Source organism: Vulpes lagopus, chromosome 2 (genome assembly GCF_018345385.1).
Source record: "Vulpes lagopus strain Blue_001 chromosome 2, ASM1834538v1, whole genome shotgun sequence".
Classification (NCBI taxonomy): Eukaryota; Metazoa; Chordata; class Mammalia; order Carnivora; family Canidae; genus Vulpes; species Vulpes lagopus.
The window spans coordinates 92,849,640-92,870,678 of NC_054825.1; the positions used below are offsets into that span (position 1 = coordinate 92,849,640).

At 39.8% G+C, this 21,039-nt stretch overlaps 1 protein-coding gene across 4 annotated transcripts in view; it reads left to right on the forward strand.

Annotated features, from left to right (window-relative positions):
• UTRN (utrophin) overlaps nt 1-21,039 on the forward strand; it is a 496,122-nt gene that overhangs the window by 21,833 nt on the left and 453,250 nt on the right. The gene's annotated exons all lie outside the window — the stretch shown is intronic.

A 21,039-nucleotide genomic window follows, 5' to 3' on the forward strand; every position in this document is an offset into this window, starting at 1 on the left:
TGGTGGTTCTCTTGACCTTGTAGACAAAATAAAAGGTCTCATTTGAAAACAGTGCATTGTTGGGCTGGGCATTGGTGGTGTGTAAGGTTTGGATTTGGCCAACTTAACTGCTTGGTTGTGAATCTAGCTTTCTTTAAGATTCAGCTCTATCTTATGTTATGGAGCTTGTTAGGGAAGGATTTGTCTGATTCTTTTTGTATCTATATTTATCTATCTTATCTATCTGTAAAATACATTTTGTTTTTTAAAATTTTAGTCGTTTTTAAAAATTTTTTTATTTTAAAGATTTCATTTTTAAGTAATGTGCGCACCTAACATGGGGTTCCAACTCACAACCCTGAGAGCAAGAGCATTGTTCTACCAACTGAGCCAGCCAAGCACCCCTGTAAAAGACACCTTGAATGGCATTTTGTTTCCTTGCTCGTACTATGTGTCAAGCACTTGGATTGGCACTGTGTGATGAAGACACAGTTCCAGTTGTCAACTGTTTTTCACCTAGAGAGGGCTGATCTCGTCAGATTTGCTGTTTAGGAGAATAGATGCCTTGGGTTGGAGTGGTGGATGGGGCCAGGCTGGAATCCTGGAGGACTGCTGTGTGACCGACCATCACAATTGAACCATAAGTAGTATTGTTGGCCTGAACTAAGGCATGGTAGTTGGGATAGAGGAGAGGAATGACATGGAAAGCTGTAGGTGGGAGACAGACTTAATGGGACATAGTGGTATAGGAGAAGTCTGCCTTCTGGCTTCAACACTTGGCAGGTAAAACTTTTCTATTAAGATTTTGGTGTGTGGGAGGTGGGTAAGGGAATATATTTCAATATATATCTAACATATAGGATATGTATCTATCCCAGGAGACTGGCCTGGACTGGAATCACATCCTTGAAAATTGGCAGCTGGACTCTTGACTGTTTTTTTCAGTAGTTCATGGAGCTCTTTTACATATATTCTTATTTCTCAAAATTTCATCAAGAGCTGTTTTATTTCACTTTATATTTTCTGACATTTTTGACTGACCCTAGAATGAGCATCTGGAGAATGAATTTAAGAGATAGTAGATTATGGCAATGGAAGATGAGAAATTAAGAAGTGGTTTTTGATTTTTATTATTTTTAGCAGATATTGGTACTAGACGCCTTGAGAATTGACTATATATTTCTCTCCTAGGGTTATAAGAAGCCTACTTGCAGATGTTATTCTACCTAACCTGGTCAGCTTGGGGAGGGAGTGGGAGAGGTTATTAAGAAATGCTTGCAATATAACTTTTTTTTTTTTTTTTTACTTCAAATGTGCCTCTACCCATTTTCTGGGCTAAAGTACACAGTCCATGGTTTTCATTATATTATTAAAGGAGGCCTATGACCCACCTAAAAAGTTGAGTCTTACTAAGGTTGTGTCTCTCATGGGGTTTCATTCTTTTCTGATGAAAATGAAATGGGCAGTTGATACTCTGGCATGAGGTTGGGTCATACACTATTGACACACTCAGATTCTGGACTTTATGCTATAGCCCCTGTTTTCTCAGAGCCATTCAAGCAAAGGACCTGATTGCTAGAATTAGGCTGACTAGACACAAAGTTTGAAGGGCAAGATTTCTGATAATGTTTGACCCAGTTTTGCATATAATGAATTTTTATTTGTTGATGAATCTTTCCCTTTTGTTGCTAAAAGTGGCAAATAATCAGACATAAATTACTAATTAACAGTCTGGTTCAGATTTTTTTTTTTTTAATTAATGGAACTTGTGCTTCATCAAGCTGAGGTGGAGGGGGTATCACAATGCTTTATTTTTTCTAACATCAAAGGTTATTTCTTTTTCAAAAATGTTGTTATATTTGTCTCTCCCATACTCATGGAGTAATAGTTCTCACTGAAGGACTCTACTACCTGATTGCTCCTCATTTTGCATTTGGACCAGACCCCCTGCCCCCAGCTTAAATCTCATGTCTTCAAAATGTGTCACGAACTAAAGATGTTGTTGAGATACCACTCTGTCCACCATCATTCCCTCTTATTTCTTGGGGACTTTAGCTCCTGGTTCACTGTCACAGTCTCTAAAAGTTACTCTTGTACTTTGATTTCAATGTAAGCATAGCTGATCCTTCCAATAGCTGTGTCTCAATTTTTGAACTTCTCTTTCTAGTGATCCTGTCTTCCATTGCGATGCTAGTATCTTGGCAAAACCAGGTCATCATTTTATGACTGTGACCCCTCCATAATATGAATTTTAAGTGTCACACTTGCTACCCACCGCGTCATATACTTCTGGCTCACTTCCTTTTATATCACAACTCCAGCAATCTCTGATCCAGTGGGGTCTATAATCCATTGCTCCTACCACCATTGTGCTGTTGGCCGTCCCTTTATATCCCCTCTTTGCTTTTTACTGAGATTCCATGGTCAATCACAATTACAATCACTCCTTTGCTTTCCTTGCTGTTCTTTCTTTCTTTTTTTTTTTTTCTTGCTGTTCTTTCTTTATCACAGCTGTGTCAAACTCCACCCCTGGTTAAATCTGACTCCTCACTTACTCTGTACCAGCCCCCATGCAGAGGAATGAGGCTGGAGAAAAACACAACCCTGATGCCTTCAGTGAAATTCATGATCACGTGTGAGACCTTAAGGCTGCTTGGCAATCACTGTATCACTGTTCTACATGATTATTTCACACTTCCTCTCTCCTGAAACATTCACCCCTTCTTCCCTATCCTGATGCTTAACTAATGAGTTTGCCTATTCTTGTCCTAAGAAAATTGAAGCAAACTGAAGAGGAATCCTCAATCTGTCTCAACTAGCAGCTTCCCAAGACTACCTCAACCATGCATCTTCTTATTTACTCAAGGACATCATCTCTCTCTCCTCTACATCCCTATTATTTCTCTCTCTAGTGGATCCTTTCCATTGGCATATGAGGTATTATGTTTCCTCTTCTAAAAGAACTGTACTTTTGATCCCACCCCTCTATCCAGCTATCACATTTTTTGGTTGTCCTTTATGAAGGAGTTCCTCAAGAATTGTATATGCCCACGGTTACAATTCCTCTCCATTCATTCCTCTTGAAACCACTTTATTTTTTATTTTATTTTATTTTTTTTTATGATAGTCACAGAGAGAGAGAGAGAGGGAGAGAGAGAGAGGCAGAGACATAGGCAGAGGGAGAAGCAGGCTCCATGCACCGGGAGCCTGATGTGGGATTCGATCCTGGGTCTCCAGGATCGCACCCTGGGCCAAAGGCAGGCGCCAAACCACTGCGCCACCCAGGGATCCCTTAAAACCACTTTAAATAGGCATAGTCCCTACCATTTAATTAAAAGTGCCCCTGAAGATGCTATAGACTTCCCTATCGCTAAATCTAAGAGTCAGTTTTCAGTCCTTATTTTACTTAGCTCTTGGTAGCATCAACACCGTTAATCATTCTGTCCTCCATGAAGTACTTTCTACACTTGGCTTCTAGGATATCCCACATTCTCCTGGTTTCCCTCTCATTCTGCTTTGCTCATTCTTCTTCCTAACATTGGAAGGCGTAGTCCTTGGACCTCCTCTTTGTCCTCCTCACTCCCTTTATCATCTTCTATCTCCTGGTTTGAAAAACCATCTGACACTGGACTCACATTTCTAGCTCTGGCCCAGCACTCTCCCACCAAATTGTATACTTCTATTTCCTGTTGTCCTCTTGACATCTCCACATGTTTCTTCAAATCTGAACTCCTGATCATTCCCCATGAGGCAAACCTGGTTGCACACTCTTGCCTATCCCTTTTAAAGGCAATCTACAGGCAATCTGATTCTCCCGTTTGTCCAGGTTGAACATTTGGTAGGCATCTTTGTAGTCTTTTCTTTCTCTTAGAACCATATCCAATCTGTCAGCAAATCCTGTCCCATATTACCTACCATCTTTACAGTTACTGATGGGCCACCATCATTCCTGCCTGAATTTCTCCAGTGGCCTCCCTACTGGTTTCCCTGTTTCCCCCTTTATCCCACCGAAGCTGGTTTCGAGGCTAGTCTCGAGTAGCAGCAGAGTGAGCCTTTTTAAAATGGAAATAGATCCTGTCACCCTGGGTTCACAATTCTGCCGTGACCTCCCATTTACTCACAATAAAAGCTAAAGACCTTACATGATTCACAGGGTCCTGAGTGATCCTGCCTGACTTCACCTCCCCTTACCCTTTTGCTCATTGTTCACAGCCAGTGGTCTCCCAGTACAGGGCATTTACCCTGGTGACCCCTGCCTGGAGCACTCATCCCTAGGGTGACCATCTGGGTGACTCCCTCCTCTCCATGACCTACCTGACCACGGGTGAAAACCACAAAGCCTCCCTTCAGCACTCTGCACCACTTTCCCTGGGTTTATTATGTTCCATAGCGCTCATTACCCACTAGCACACTTGACAGTTTACTTGTTGGTCTGCCGATGTCTGTCTCTTTCCACTAGAATGTGAACTCCAGAGGGTAGTGTTGTCTTGGTTCAGTCACTAGTGTCTAGAAAAGTACTAGGCACATAGTATATGCCCAATAAATACATGTTGAGTGACTAAACAGGTTGAGTTTTTTATTGCTTTCAACAAATGTAGACAAATATCATTTTGATCTTTATTGTTTCTTTATTGTACCGATTGATTAGCTCCATGCTAGCCTGTGACTGTTTTCCTAAATGCTGGTTGGCAGACCGCTTGATGTTTTCAGTAGTTAAATGTGAAATCAGAAGGCTAAGGCCAATGTAATGTAGATGTGTGTAACTGCAAGGTTGTCAACTGCACTTTGTTTTTCAGGTTTGTTCATTATTTTGAGAATATGTTAATTTATTTGGCATGAGAATACCTATTTATTCAGCAGTTGGAAGCCTTCTTTAGGTTAAGCATCCCAAAAGAGCCCAGGAATAGGGTTCTTGAAAGTAAGGATGCTAATATTCCCTTTGTTATGTGATTTTCACCCTCCCACTCCCCTCCCTTTCTCCTCCCTTCTCTCTACCCTCCCTACATTCCTCCCGCCCTTCCCTTCTTTTCTTTCTTACTTTCTTTTGTCTCAGAAGTCCTTCTGGATACATGTTTTAGATGGAGGATCATTTTAGGAATGTGACAAGCATTGTTGTTCTCTTTAGAGTAGAGTGGACAGGCAAGATGTAGCTTTCTATAAAGCAGTGTTTTTAGGGAATGGGAGGAGTGGTAGGTAGCTTGTCCCAGGCTTCATGGGTTTTGGGACATAATTTACAATCACTGCATCAGTTGAGGGGCACCTGACTAGCTCCGGTGGTGGAGCCTGTGACTCTTAATCTCGGGGTTGTGAGTTTGAGCCCGACATTAGTTACAGGGATTACTTAAAAATAAAATCACTGTTTTGGTTAATAAATTCTAGAAAACTTGCATGCCCATAAAAATGAAGATCTTACCTTAGTCTCAAAGAGGAGTTTGGTTCTGCTTTTGGTTCTGCAAATAACCTTGAATAAATCTCTCGATCTGCGCAATTAATTGATTTGTAAAGTTAGGATTGTGGACTAGATGACCTCATACTGATCAGTTTATAAGCCCCAGAGAACCAAATTGTTAAGACTTAATTGTTGAAGTGGTGCTAGTGCAGTGTTGTGTTCTGTTATTTTCTTCCTCGTTGCTGTAATTTCAGTTCTGTGTGTACTGATCTTGTGACTTTCCCAAATATTGTATACACTTGGATTCTTGCAAGCAATATTGTTTTGGGGATTATAGAAGGAATTATATGACAGCATTTGGGAGAAGCATGTTATATCTAAATTGGGTTAGGTATCAAGTATAGCATGATGTTATTATTTTATAAGATTTAAAAAGCAATGTAAGAAAATCCTGTAGTATTTAAAAATTTTATTAGCACTTTCTTGTAGCTTATAATACAGCTCTGAACAGTGGTTCAGAGTTGTATTAGTTGATGTGGCTTTGAATCTAAACATAGCCACCTATTATTGGCTCTGTGAACTTGGGCAAATTGCTTCACTGCTCTGTGCTTCAGTTTCCTTATCCATAAATTGAGGATAGTAATAGTACCTACTTCCTTGTGTTATTATAAAAATTAAAGAAACTGATATATGTAAAACACTTTGGTACATAGAAGCACTCAATAAATGGTACATAGAAGCACTCAATAAATGGTACATAGAAGCACTCAATAAATGGTACATAGAAGCACTCAATAAATGTTATTACCAACATAATGCAAATTCTTAGTATAATTGTGAGTGTATTCTTTTCAGCCTTTTAAAATAAGCATGTAAAAATAGTTTTAATCACATCACATAAGCAAAATTTGTGTTTTTCTTTCCTAAGTAGATCTTGGATTTTGCTTTATTATTATTATTGTTGTTGTTAGTGTTATTTTTAAGTAAGCTCTATGCTAACATGGAGCTTGAACTCATGACCCTGAGATCAAGAGTCACATGTTCTACTGACTGAGCCAGCCAAGAGCTTCTAGAATTTTGCTTTTAAAATTTTTCTTTTTTCTATTTAATAAGACATCCTATGATAGACTGAACATTTATTTTCAGGTCATTTTATATGCTTTTAGATGCTATGTTTATTTTTCCTATGGAACTCATTTACTTTTTCTTGTTTGTGTACCATACAAATTTTCTGGTAGGGTTAAAAAAAATAACTGTACCCATATATATTTCCTCATCTCTTTTCCCGTTTCTTATTTCCCCCCTTCTTCAAAGGCTTAGTACTGTATTCTTGTCTGAGATCACTGTAGTTGACTCATGCTTTGCCTAAGCATACATTCCCCATATCTAATTTTTAATCAGTTTAATTTAGAACATTTGCAAATGTATTAGTGATAGGCTACACTTCTGTACCAAAGAAAAAATTCAATTACTCAAATAAAATCAAAGTTTATTTCTCTCTCACCTTACAGTTCAGAGTTGGTGGGTGGCTTTGGTGGCTCTGGTCTGAATGGCCTTTCAATGGTCCTGGTCCCTTCTTTCTCATGGTTTGCCGTTCCACAGTGTGGTCTCATCTTCTTTGTTGTGGCTGACCCCTCAATACTATGTCCATGTTCTAGTCCAAAGAAAGGGAAGAGAAGATGGAAAAAAACAATTTCCTTTGTAAAGGCTGGGACCTAGCAATCTCTTACCATCCAACTGGCTGCAACTAAGTCATGTGGCCTCATTTTGCTGCATTGGAGCTTGGGTAATGTGTTTTGTGGTGAGGCTGCCCTGTGCTGAGCTCAAACTACTGGGGGAGAGGGGCGAGGGCTGGCTTTCTGATACCAAAAAGAAGGGGAGAATGGATAATGCTAAGTATACTTTTTTAACAACTTGGTGAGCCAGGTTCAAATTTAGAATTCTCCAAGTCCTCAGAGTTCTGTGCTGGAACCTGATGGCAGGGAGAGTTGGTGTGGACTTTATCCTGTGTTTTCCCATGTGAGCTTCATTCTGCACCGAGGAAAGCTTTGCATACAAGTCGGTGGTCACCCTGGCCAAACATCTGTGGTCTCCCTCCTATCCCACTTGCAATCAGTGGTGTGAGAAGCAAACTCCTTGGGAAGGGAGCTCAGGGCTCATTTGGGTGGGATTACAGGGAGCCTGGGTCCCTAGAGTATGTTTTGAAAGAGGTTGTATGGGCTTTCAGGGCATGTGTTCATCTGCTTGGCCCTGTGATCTCTCTGTCCCCCAGGGATGGTTGGGACTAGAAGAGGGAACCACAGTCAGAGTCTTGGAAAAGGCAGTGTTGCAGGCAGGACCCCTGTAGTCTAGGGCTAAGGGTGGTACTATAAAGAGAAGCAGTAATTTGATTTACTTCTTAGTTTTCCACTTTCCCCATGCTACTGCTTCATTAATACCCATATTTATCATTTATAGTGTACGTGCTATATGTTTAATCTACTAAGGGCGGAATATTTTTGGCATGAATGGAGTGTCGTTTTAATGGATGATAAAGATGGCTAAGGGCACAGTGAAGGAGGCTGGACAATATTCACTTATTTAGCTTAATGTTTTCAACAGCTTAAAAAAAAAAAAAAAACAACCCTTTGAGTGGCTCTTGTGATTCAGTGGCAGTTTGCCCAGACTCGAGGGAGCCAGTGTTAGGAATGAAAACTAGATTCACTTTGAAAATCTAGAAAAAAAAGTGACTGAACAAGTTATAAGAATGCGCTTGATGGCTTGGGTCCTCTGAGAGCAAGCACAGTATACTACAGCAGGCTAGGTTTCCACATTCCCCCCTCCACTCAGCCTTCTGCTCTTTCCCCCTCTAAGCTCCATGCCTAGCCAGCTGAGACCAGGATACTGATTTAACCAGTCCCAGGGCAGAGCCACTGCTGCACTCAGACATCCTGACCACTTGTCTGGGGAAATGTCGTTGCAATCTAGCACATAAGACTGCACTTGGGTAGAGGCAGCAAATCACTACCTCCTTCAGTTTCAGGATGGGTTATGTATGATACACGCTCAATCTCTTACCCCAACACTTGGAACCAGGTGTGTTTCAGGATTACTGTTTTTTTTTTTTAAGGTTTCAGATAGCTTTTGGTACATATATCACATATTATGCAGTGTCTCTGGGGGAGATTGGGATAGTGCCCTATAATTAAATATATTAATATTTCTGTAGCAAAGTGTATGAATATTCATAGTAAATGGGACATAAACAAGGTTATAAATAGCCTCAGGTCAGTTCAGGTCATGTTTTGCTGCCAAATGGGTTATGACAAAACTGTTTGTTTCCAGAACTTTTCAGATGCTGGCATCGTGAATCAGGGATTGTGCACCTGCGATGGGGACTGTTTTCTCAATGTTTACACTGTGCCAGATGCTCTCACTACCGAATTTTATAGTGTTCACAACAGACCTAGGAAGAAGGTATTTTATTATCCCTTCTTGTTTTCTCCCTTCCTCCTTTGTTTCCATCCTTGGAAACTGAGGTTTAGTGAGGTCAAATGACTTGCTGAGATCAAGAGGAGGCGACCAGGACTCCAGGCCTGGACACTTACCTGTTGTAAAAAGTTTCTAATTTGCTTGTTTGGCACTTTGGAATTGTAGTTGGCTTATAGAATCCGATTTCACATTTAATGGTAGCTGAAAGACAATACAGCACTAAAAGTGCTATTGGATGTAATGAACCCTTACAACATTGTTTCTTGATAAAATGCCTTTTAAGTTCACCCAGCAGGGGCAGGAAGTGGGGGTCCTGGGACTTGCCCTTGTCTGTAGATGACCCACTTTCCTGAGCTTCATGGGTCCTCCTCCAGGCCTAGCAGGGGTAGTAGGTCAGGGCACACTATTCTAGGACCTATGGGATTGTGCTCAGGACATGGGCACAATGTATGGTGGAGTGGGGAAGGTTGGGGTTTTTGGTGTGATAGGAGAGGTCAGGGATGGGGAAAACTGGCTGAAGTTCTGACCCTACTTGGTCAGGCTTCATTCCACACTAATGTTCCTGTTCTCATAGCAGTCACCAGACATTCCAGAAGGAGGTATCAGAGAGGTAGTGAGTTTAGCATTATCTGTTAGGTAGGGCTGTCACAGGGCTATATTTTGAGTGTGGTGGCTTGAATATTGCTGCTTGACATTAGTAGGGATCTGCCGTGTTAGAGTCCTTGGAACTGTTTTGTGATGATCCTGTGGAATGAGTAGCTGTGACTGCCTTTGGCAGGTGAGGACACTATGGCACACTCACACTCACTTAAGCTGCTTAAACTCATCTCAGGAATTCATGCCTCATGGGTCCTTGTTATCCTGGTCAGGACAGTTCCCTGCACACTCCCTCCTCCCAGATAGAAGAGACAGCTGAAGGATTTCAGGATCCGTCTCCTCCAAGTACTTCATCCATCATTGCTACTCTTGTTTTATCACTCTTAAAAAGCACATAGGCCGATATTGATTCTTATTTGGCCATAAGTGGGGCTGGTTGGCACTTACCTCTTAGCTCTCATTCATGTAGTTTGTGTTACAATGGGCTCCTCGGTGTGTCATTTGGATTGGGAGATGCAGTTATATTAAAAGAAAACATCGGAAATTAGAAGGTCTGTGTAAATATATTAGTATACCAATCCCTTTGTTAGGGTTACCTTCATTTTCGTGACCCTTACTTAAAATTCAACATGATTTGTTAAACTTTTACTTCACATAATATATAGGTCTAGGAGTCTTAGCCAGAGTCAGTGATTTTTATGTGAAGTATCGGATATACATTAACCTTTAAAAATTGTAACCAGTTAGTTACACCATAAAAACTAGCAATGTGTGTGAACTAATTGGTTGCTTGCTAAATCCAGAGCACAAGAGGAAAATTAATTTTATATTGACAAAGTCGTTCCTGGGAGTCGTTCTACAGGAGCCTGAGAGCTAAGCTTATGTGCTGGGACTTTTCAAATACATAATTTCTTTTCTTCCTCACAGTAATTCTGTGGGGCAGATGTAATTTTTCTGTTTCATATATGAGGATACTTGAGTTACTCATCAAGTCTTATAAGCTTTTCGCAGTATTTAAAAGATTACACCCCATCTTATTCCAGAATCCTACAGAAGGTCACATAAGGAGTAGAATTTGGAAAAAAAAAAATCAGCCGAAATACAAAGAGGGGAAGAAAGAGTTGATTAGTTAGATAAGGCCAAAGGGAGTTAGAGTTCTACTTGTTTTAATATAAAACAATGTCCCATTGTTAAACTTTGGATGCAAATTTGTCTCAGAATGTTGTATTAGGCAATGCAGAGAGGAAAATGGTCGTTACAAGATTGATATGACTCATAAATTTTTATTTTTAATTTTTTTAAATTAATTTTTTAAAAGTGGGCTTCGCACTCAGCATGGGGCTTGAACTTACCACCCTGAGATCAAGAGTTGCATGCTCTACTGACTGAGCCAGCCAGGCGCCCCTATCCATAAATGTTTCACATGACATTTACTAATGCGAAATACAGTTTTTTCCCCCATGGCCTTGAGGCCCTGAAAACCCTTTTTTCTCTGGAACGTCATAATGGGACCATGAATGATAGGGAGAAAGCTATCTCCTCAGCTCTACGTGATGCCTAGACTAATAGTCCGTTGGCAAGTGGCATCCTTTATTGGATAAGCCAAGTACAAATTTATAAAATCGTTTTTGAAAATAGAGATGGGAGGAAATTATCCAGTGATTTGCCTTAAATCAGCAACAACTTTAAATGATCCTGGTATCTCAGTTATCAGACTGTTATGGGTGTAATACCTACTCTTGTCTTTGTTTTCATAAATTAATTTTAAAAATGTGGTCCTCAGACTTCCCTTCAAGAAATTCTTTGCTACTTGATTATATCTCATGGAACTTGCCCCTGTTGTGTATGTATTTCTACTCTCACGGTTTGTAATTCTTAATAGAAGCTTTCTTTCTGGATTTTATTCTCTCCTTTCTTTTCCTGGAAATAGCTTCCAGATGGGATTTTTTTTTTTTTTTGACAAACCTCAAGTCCTTATGTTTTACCATTGTCTGACTTATTATCTCTTTTCTGAGTTTCATTTTTGGCTTAGATACTCTGCTTTTAGTATTTTTTAATACTTTGTAATATATACTGAAAATACTTGGCAGCTATTACGAGGCTGCACAATAATCTGGTAATGATACAGTGCTCTGGGCTTCTCTGTCACTCCTGGTTTATTAAGGAAAAATCTTTCTTCACTGTATTCTATTCTTTCTTACTCCTTTATGTTTATTTAGAAGATAGCATGAAATACAGTGTTGCTTTGTATAATTCTTTCAATGTCTGGAAAAAAATAGAAAAAAATTTGTTTAAAATGTGTTTGAATTAAAGTAAATTTTTATAATACTTAATTGGGCTTTTAAAAATTAATCTTCCATATTTTTCTGAGTTGAGCCACATGTATCTCAGCCTTTAAACATCATGGCCCAAGGTGAAAGGTCCATTGATCAGGCCTTTCCCTAGGGAATGCTATTTTGGGGCATGTCCAAATGCAGTGCAGGGTTTCTGTACTTTCATGTTCCCTTTTGCCAGAGACCTTGACATTTAAACATTGGTTGCTTAAATGCTTTAAATTATTTATGAGACGTTTACTTGGACTGGAGATTTAGGTTATCGCTCCCCAAGAGTAATTTGGTTTACTAATATCCTTGTGCCCCTTTCTCTTGTCTTCATCCTTTCTGTGAGTAAGGGAGTCTAGTAGGGTTTCCTGTAGAATTTTATGTAAGATTTATTGGAGACATTGTATCTATCATCAGTTTTTGGACTCAAGTTATTTAAAGTCAGTTTTAAAAAAATGTAACCTCTGGGCTCTAAGGAGAAGAAACTTAATGGTTCTGCTACATTTGAATGGATCTGCAGAGTTGCTGCAATGGGCTAGCACAGATAGAGGCTTTTTTGTCCTTGTCATTATTACTGTTATTTCCTGCTTTCATTCTTGGCCATCCTTTCCCCTTGCATCATTTGCTCTTGACTCTCTACAGGTTGTTGAGGGAGATAGCCACTACATCTCTTGGGCCAAGTCACCTGGTCTGGCTGCATGGACTTTGACCCATGCCAGCCTCTGATTTGCTGGCACATGCCTGATGCTCAGGCAGACACAGTTTGACATTGTGGTTGGATTTCATAGGGTCAGGAGTTGCGGGGAGGGTGCAGCAGGAGATCGAGGAAGGATATAAACCCAGGCAAGGAGGGGCATTCAGGAGCAAAGGACAGTTTCTCATAGGAAGGCTTAGAGAGGTACAGGCATTGATCAAAACAAATTAATGCAAAAACATTAATCAGAGAAATTAGTGCCACTCTCTCTGTTTTCCACCCCTTCCTCTCAGTCATGGTATAAAATGTTATAATTCGGGCTGATGATGGATTCACATAAGCCTCATTTAATACTGGGAACATTTACCCGAGTCTGCTGTTTAAACTCTGTTAACTACTTTTCCAACTCTGAGATTCTATTTGTGCTTTATGTACCAGATTCTCTTATGGGCTCTTTCTGGAGTGGGTGAGGGGGGCAGGTACTGTGGAAATCACTCAGATAAGCTGATTGTTCATCAGTGGCCATATGGGCACAGGTGTTGGAAATCCACTGACAATTTTAAATAATCTCTAACTCATCCTGTTAAATACATTTGTACATGTTTAGTGTTTGCTTAGCTCTAACCTGAACACTACATGAAGTAATTTGGTGTATAAGAAGCATTATAGTAACAAAAGTAGCTTGAATAGGTTTTTGCATGCTTACTATGTATGCCCTTACTATTTTTTTTTTTTTTTAGATTTTTATTTACTTATTTGAGAGAGAGAGGGAGAGAGTGGGAGAGTACAAGCATTGGAGAGGGAGAAGCAGGCTGCCCATCCAGCAGGGAGCCTTATATGGGGCTCAGTCCCAGGACCCTGGGATCATGACCTGAACCAATGGCAGCTGCTTAACCTACTGAGCCACCCAGGTGCCCCTGTTTTAATATTATTTATATACACATCCCACACTTCCTTACATATCCATATATGTGTATGTGTGTACAACCACATACACATTAATAACACATTAATATTATTTATACACACATCCCACACTTCCTTACATATCCATATATGTGTATGTGTGTTTGTACACACATATATGCATATATACATATATACATACACATATGAATTCATTTAATTCTCCCTATGAAAGTGGAACTTGTATTATCATCCCCATGTCACAGACAGGAAACCAAGGCACAGAGTAGCTAAGGACATTACCCAGTCTAGCACAGGTAGTGAGTGCCAGGGCTAGAATTTAAATCTGCATAGCTGTGCCACACTCTCCGTCACTACCCTGCAGTGCTTCTCAGTGCCTAGTCTTTAACTCCAAGCAAATACTAACTATAGCTAATTAGTCCAAAGTTATTTTGTTATAAGAAAATCTAGAAAGCTATATAGTTTTTAAGAGTGGAACCTGGTTTCTGTTGCTTAGCATGTATGGCTTTTGTTTGGGGTTTGGCTGTTTCTGTGTGTTAAGTAAAGACTTCAGTTGTCTGGATGTTTGTGTGGCAAAGTCTTTATGACTCCCCACAGCATGTCCTATGTTAGTGAGCGTCCATTGAGTGTGTTCACTGATTTACCATCTCTCATCAGGGCACCTTTATCAGCTGATTCCCAAAAGTTTGTGAGTGGCCTTTCACAGTGGTCCTGCAGGTGACTCTGGGCCAGGGATTTATTTCAACCACTTAACTCACCCTTGTGACTTACCATCTAGGGCTTCTGTCTTTCCTTAGTAGGTATTGGGAATTAAAGAAACTGACTTAGAAATGTTTTCCATTCGGGGACCTGTTAAATGAGACTGATACTTTGGTGAGCAGAGTGTTGAAGAAAAAGTTAAAGGACTTCATGAACCATTTCATGTCACCGCCATTGAACAGTGTTTGACATGTAGGGACTGGATATGTGTATCAAGGATTACCAAATAGAACACTTTAGGCTTAAGTCATAGAATATGTACAGGGAGGATTAGATTTTGACTTTTTTAGAAGACACATTCTGTTTGTTTATTTTTATTTACTTATTCATGAGAGACACAGAGGCAGAGACATAGGCAGAGGGAGAAGCAGGCTCCCCGTGAGGAGCCCAATGCAGGACTCGATCCTGGAACTCTAAGATCATGCCCTGAGCCAAAGGCAGATGCTCAACCACTAAGCCACCCAGGCGTCCCAGGCACATTCTATTTAAATGTAGAGAGTGGCACTATTTTGATTTGCCTAGAGATTCAAGGTCTGATTAACAAAAAGAGATTTGTAGTTATGCAGGAAACTTGGTAATTCTTAAATTTGGTGATTGGATTGATTATACTTCCTTTCTTAGGCTATTAAATTATCATGACCACAAGGTAAATTGTGGATTAAATGCCATAAATATTGTTTGTAAATATTTTAACATCATTCATCTCTATTCCTCTTAAGACCAATTGATTATTATAGTTGACAAAATTATTATTGTTTGAATGAGAGCAGAACAGCTCAAATTAATGACATGGTGGGAAAGAGCAAGGAAATAAATTTTTCGGATATTTTGTTTTGAATGTTAGGGACTGCTAAGTATTCCTGGATCAGAATCTATGGAGCACAGCATTAATGTTCATTTGGCTTTAATGTTTGAAGTTACTAATAGTATTTACCTTTATTTTTTTACTTCAGCTAAATCAGAATATAAAGATTTAAGAAAAGGAAGGACCTTATTGCATTTCTTGCTTTCTATCTTTTAGTGATACATTAAAGATATATCACAATATGAGCAAAATAAGGCTTCTAGGACTTCCAGTGACTTAATCAAACAAGCTGTATGTGAGCTTCAAAACCAAGTAATTTTTAAGAAAAGATTTATTTCTTTATTGGGGAGGGGAGAGAGAGAGAGAGAGAGAGAGAGAGAGAAGAGAAGAGAGACTGAGACCTAGCAGGGGGAGGGGTAGAGGGAGAGAGAATCTCAAGCCGACTCTGCATTGAGTATGGAGCTGGACACAGGGCTCATCTCATGAACCAGAGATCATGATCTGAGCTGAAACCAAGAGTTGGTAGCTTAACTGACTGAGCCACCCAGGTGCCGCAAACCAAGGAATTTGGGCAAAAGTTTGAAATTTTATGAATTTGCTGGCAAACTTTTTCTTTCTTCACCTGAGAAGTTTCCATTCTCCTTAGGTCCCCATAGTCAGTTTCACTGGGTTTTGTGGGAAATATTGGCATTTAGCTGTGAAGTTCTTTCTGGTTCAAAAGAAGGTCTTGAAAAATTATTTCTGTATTTCATAATGTTACTATTAAAAACATGCATGTTCCCTTTCAGCCCAGATGGGAATTTTCCTGTGTGTGTTTTTTCTAAAGGACTTTATTTATTTATTCATGAGAGAGAGAGAGAGAGAGAGAGAGAGAAAGAGAGAGGCAGAGGCACAGGCAGAGGGAGAAGCAGGCTCCATGCAGGGAGCCTGATGTGGGACTTGATCCTGGGTCTCCAGGATCAGGCCCTGGGCTGAAGGTGGCACTAAACCACTGAGCCACCAGGGCTACCCTTATTTGAATTTTCAAATAAAGTTTTAATGTATTTTAGTATTTTCAGTATGTAAAGTGAATTGAGGTCCCCAAATAGCTGTAATTTGGCTGGATTGAATTACTGAATGTACAGTAAAATCTCACATTTAAAGATAAAGGAAAAAAATTTAATTTGATGCTGTATCTATAAAATTTTGCTCTATATGAAATGACTGAATCATATTATAAATATTAAATTCAAATTCCAAGTTGGACCTAATCATGAAAAGAATAATTAGCTGACAGTTACATCTGATGTTATGAATATTATTGTGCAAAGTCTGGTTTTGATCATAAGATATTCAGCAAGATTGTCCTCTGAAATTTGAGACTGTGAGAATCAAGTCTTGCATGCACACTATCACCATGTGAAACCAGTGCCTGGCTTATAGTAATGAGACCATTTTCGGACTCTTCCTAAGAATAAATTGAAGAGAACAGAACTTGTAGTTAAAAGTGGAAGAGTAGATATGCGTTTGTCACTGCTTGCTGCTGTAATGACACTATAATTACAGCAAAATAACAAAAAAGATGAATAAACAAATATGGTCAAAGGGAGGTAGAGACAAAGTGGCTTTGAATGGGCAAGGCATGTTGGAAGATGATAGCAGAGTGGTAACTACTGAGGGGTCCAGGGCAAAGGGTGGTGACAGGCGGCTTTCTGTTGCACCCTTCATACATTGTAAGCCCCCTAATTCAGAGTAACTAGTACTACCTGAGGTTGGGTTAGGGGGAAATGGGAGTTTATTGGGGCTAAAAACTAGCAGTTCGGTTCAGATCTGTAAACAGTGTGCCTTGACTCCCAGATCTTTTCTCTTCTTCCCTACCTGCATAGGAGAATATGGATTTGTATATTCTCTGGAGAAATTGAACTCTTGACTTGGGATCCCTGGCCCAGAGAGAATGGCAAGGTTCTGGTTTGACACCAAGAAGATGAAGGGACACCAAGATTGGGAAATCCCAGACGTCCTGAAGCTATACCAGCCTCAAGTCAGAGGATGCTTTTATTGCGAGGATAGTATAGTTATAGGATGGAATTTGATTACCTACTTGAGTCCACAGTTGCCAGGTGACACCCAGGTACATAAAACTTGAGCATTTGACTGTCTCATTTTGAAATGTGAGGTGCTGCCAGGAGTCAGAGGTTTGAGGAAAGCTTCCATTACTCAAGCCAACAGGAAAAAGAAACTTAGGGGAAAGAGCGGGAAATGATATAAAATATAACAAATATCCTCAGAGAAGTGGGAAAATAATTGCATTTTTAAAAAGATTTTATTTATTTATTCATGGGGGGGGAGGCTAGAGACACAGGCAGAGGGAGAAGCAGGTCCCATGCAGAGAGCCCGATATGGGACTTGATCCCAGGACTCCAGGATCACGCCCCAGGCCAAAGGCAGGCACTAAACTGCTGAGCCACCCAGGGATCCCCAATAATTGCATCTTTGAAACAAATGAATGCTATAAAAAATCAGATTCCAAGAATAAGAAAGGAATCTTGGAAATTGTATGATACCAGAAATAAAAAACTGGATAGAGACTGTAAGAGTAGATATAGCAGAGATAAATCTTGAATTACCATAACAAATATTTTGTAAGTAATGTCTGACTTAGAATCAGAAAATAGCAGTCTAAGTACAATATTTAGAAATGCATAAATGTCAGAACAAATAGCTAACAGATGGAAGGGGGTAGGCCCTTGAAAGAAGGACTGAGGCAGTTTGCTGGATTTTATTATAATCCTATTTGATTAAAAAAAAAAAAGACCAACTATATGTATCTATCACTTCGATAAAAATTGAGATAGAAAATCTCATGTAATGAGATATTTACTTTGGAGATCATTTTGCTGAAAAATCTTCCTGACAGTGTAGAAAATTCTGCACAATATCATTTCTTTGGCAGTCACATAAGCCTCTGTGAATAATATGATCCCCTAATTTTTTTTAGTAGTTGTCTTTTCTCAGCACCGGTTTCTAGCCGCCGTTTAGGTATGGTTATTGTAATGTTTTGTATACCTTCCTTATGCTGGGGCGGGACAAACTTTTAACAATCCTTTATTGTACATGTGAATTGTAAATGTCCCAGTTATTCTGAGACAAGCTTCTCCTCACATTACAGCCACATACTTTCTGTACTGCTAGTGATTATGGGAATATTTTCTCTTAGACATTTCACACGTTGTGGTTGTAATGAAATACAAATGTAAGGAACTGAACATTTTGAGTGAGCCCTAGAAGCAAGCAGACCTTCAAGCTGAAATGGTCTCTTCCCAGCATTTCCTGACTTATAAACTTCTTTTTTGGTAATAAATGGCTTTCTGCTCTTCTCTCTCATGTATCACCATGGATGGCTTATTGTGGCAACATGGACCTTCACAGAATTTTAGGGCTAGATTTTTTTTTTTTTATAGATCTTGTTTATTTATTCATGAGAGGACAGAGAGGCAGAGACATAGGCAGAGGGAAAAGTAGACTCCCCATGGGAAGCCTGATGTGGGACTTGATCCCAGGACCCTGGGATCATGCCCTGAGCCGAAGGCAGATAATCAAACACTGAGCCACTCAGGCGTCCCTGAAAGATGTTTTAAGGGATCATCTTCTCCACTTCAATTGAGGAAACGGAGTCAAGGAGGAAGGAAATGACTTTTTTTTTTTTTTTTAATTTTTATTTATTTATTTTATTTATGATAGTCACAGAGAGAGAGAGAGAGAGAGAGGCAGAGACATAGGCAGAGGGAGAAGCAGGCTCCATGAACCGGGAGCCCGACGTGGGATTCGATCCCGGGTCCCCAGGATCGTGCCCTGGGCCAAAGGCAGGCGCTAAGCTGCTGCGCCACCCAGGGATCCTGGAAATGACTTTCTTAAGATTAAGTAGCAGTCCCAAACTCAGTATGCTTCGGCTCCCTGGGACATTGAGGGAGAACTTTTTGCTCACTTTCCTTCAGATCTCATTTGGTGGTTGATGGTTTTCTACTGGCTAGGTACCTGGCAAGAAATGCTTTCACAGATTTCCAGCAAATGTTCTGGTGGGAATGGTGGGGCATCTGAACTTATAGAAAAACTTTAGGTTTATATTTACTGTGTGAGGTTGAGGGGGTTTTGTTAATATGCTGAAAGAGATGTGACTCCTGCCTGTGAATTAAAGCAGGCCGACCTTGGGCTCACAAGTCCTGAGTGTCAGCAGAAAACGGGAGAGGGGTAGGCAGAAGGGAAGTGGGAAGAAGAGAGCAAGGTTGGGAGCATCTTTTCTATCTTGTTTGTTTTCCTTTTGGTGAGAAAGAGTGAGAAAGTTACTGAATATAACTGGAGCTGCCGAACTGAACTGGCCCCAAACTGTCTTAATTTGTGTGAGAGAAAAGCTGTGGTATTTAATCTTCCAGAGCAGTTCTCATCACACAGCTGGGGCCTGCTGGCTGTCATTGAGGTTCTGCAAAATTTGATTTTTGTACCTTCTCTGAACTTTTTTTTGGTGACCCAGCGTCTGAATGCTGTTCACTGGCCTTCTAACTCCATCCAGGCCTGGACTCTCCTTTCTAACCAGAGCTCCTTTTTTTTTTTTTTTAAATTGGTGAGGTGGATATTAATGGTTGGCTGATTAAAGAAACTCATAGTAAGATGTTAATGATTACTCTGTTACTCCTCCAGGGAGTATGTGCATATATTCACAGAGCTGTTACAGAGATGAGATGGGCTGAATCTTCAGTTGATAGGTTGTAACTATGGAAACATCTGGTAGAAAAGAGTGTAATATATTTTGTAACCTTGTCTGGCTCATATCCTCATTTTACAAATCCCAGAGACTCATTGGCTCAAAGATGTGTCTTTCTGGAAAGAAGTTAGAGAAGTTTCATCATTATTTTTTTTAAAGGGTTTTATTTATTTATTCATGAGAGACACAGACACACACACGGAGAGAGAAAGAGAGAGAGAGAGAGAGAGAGGCAGAGGGAGAAGCAGGCTCCATGCAGGGAGCCCAATGCGGTACTAGATCCCAGGTCTCCAGGATCAGGCCCTGGGCTGAAGGCGGCGCTAAACCACTGAGCCACCCGGGCTGCCCAAGTTTCATCGTTATTAAGAATATGTCAAAAAAGTGCTTGATGTCATTAAAGATATGGAAACAACCTAAGTTTCTGTTGGTAGATGAATAAAGAAGATGTACACACATGCACATACACACTGGAATCTTATTTAGCCATAGAAGAAGGAAATCCTGCAAAAATTCGCAACAATGTGTATGAACATTGAGGGCATTTTGTTAAGTGGAATAAGTCAGACAAAGATACCAGACAAAGGCCAAATACTGTATGATATCATTTATATGTGGAATCTAAAAAAACCCAAACAAACCCAAACTCATAGATACAGAGAAAAGATCAGTGGTTGCCAGAGGCAGGGAGTAGGATGGGGCGGGGATGGGTGGAGGTAATCAAAAAGTTCAAACTTCCAATTTTAAGATAAGTAAGTCTTGAGGATTAATATATAGCATGGTGACTATAGTTGACAATACCGTATTGCATATTTGAATGTTACTAAGAGAGTAGGTCTTAAAGTTCTCATCAGAAGAAAAAAAAATTCTAACTATGTGTGTTGATGGCTATTAACTAAACTTACTGTGGTGATCCTTTTGAAATAGAATTTTCTTTTGAAATTTATTTCCATTTCAAATTGTTGTCTATAAAAATATTCTTCATGACATACTGCTGTTGTTGCCAAAGCTCTAAGAATATAAATGTACATCTTAAACCATCAGCTTCATCACGGGTTATTACAATGCAAGGGGTCCATGAACTTGGACAGGAAAAACAATTAGCTATTTCGCTAACTCCTAACAAAAATTTGCATCTCCTTTTATTACAAGCATAGATCATAAAACACAGGATTGGTAGTAACTTTGGCTGTAATACCAACAAAAATCACAGCCATTTTCACTTCACATTACGGCTGAAAAATCATCTGGCTCATCATCCCTGCACAACATGTATGGACCCAACTGTTGGATCATGACTTTGAATGTAATCATAAAAAACAAAGATTACTCTGTCACAGGTCTTTTTACTATTTTGTAAGT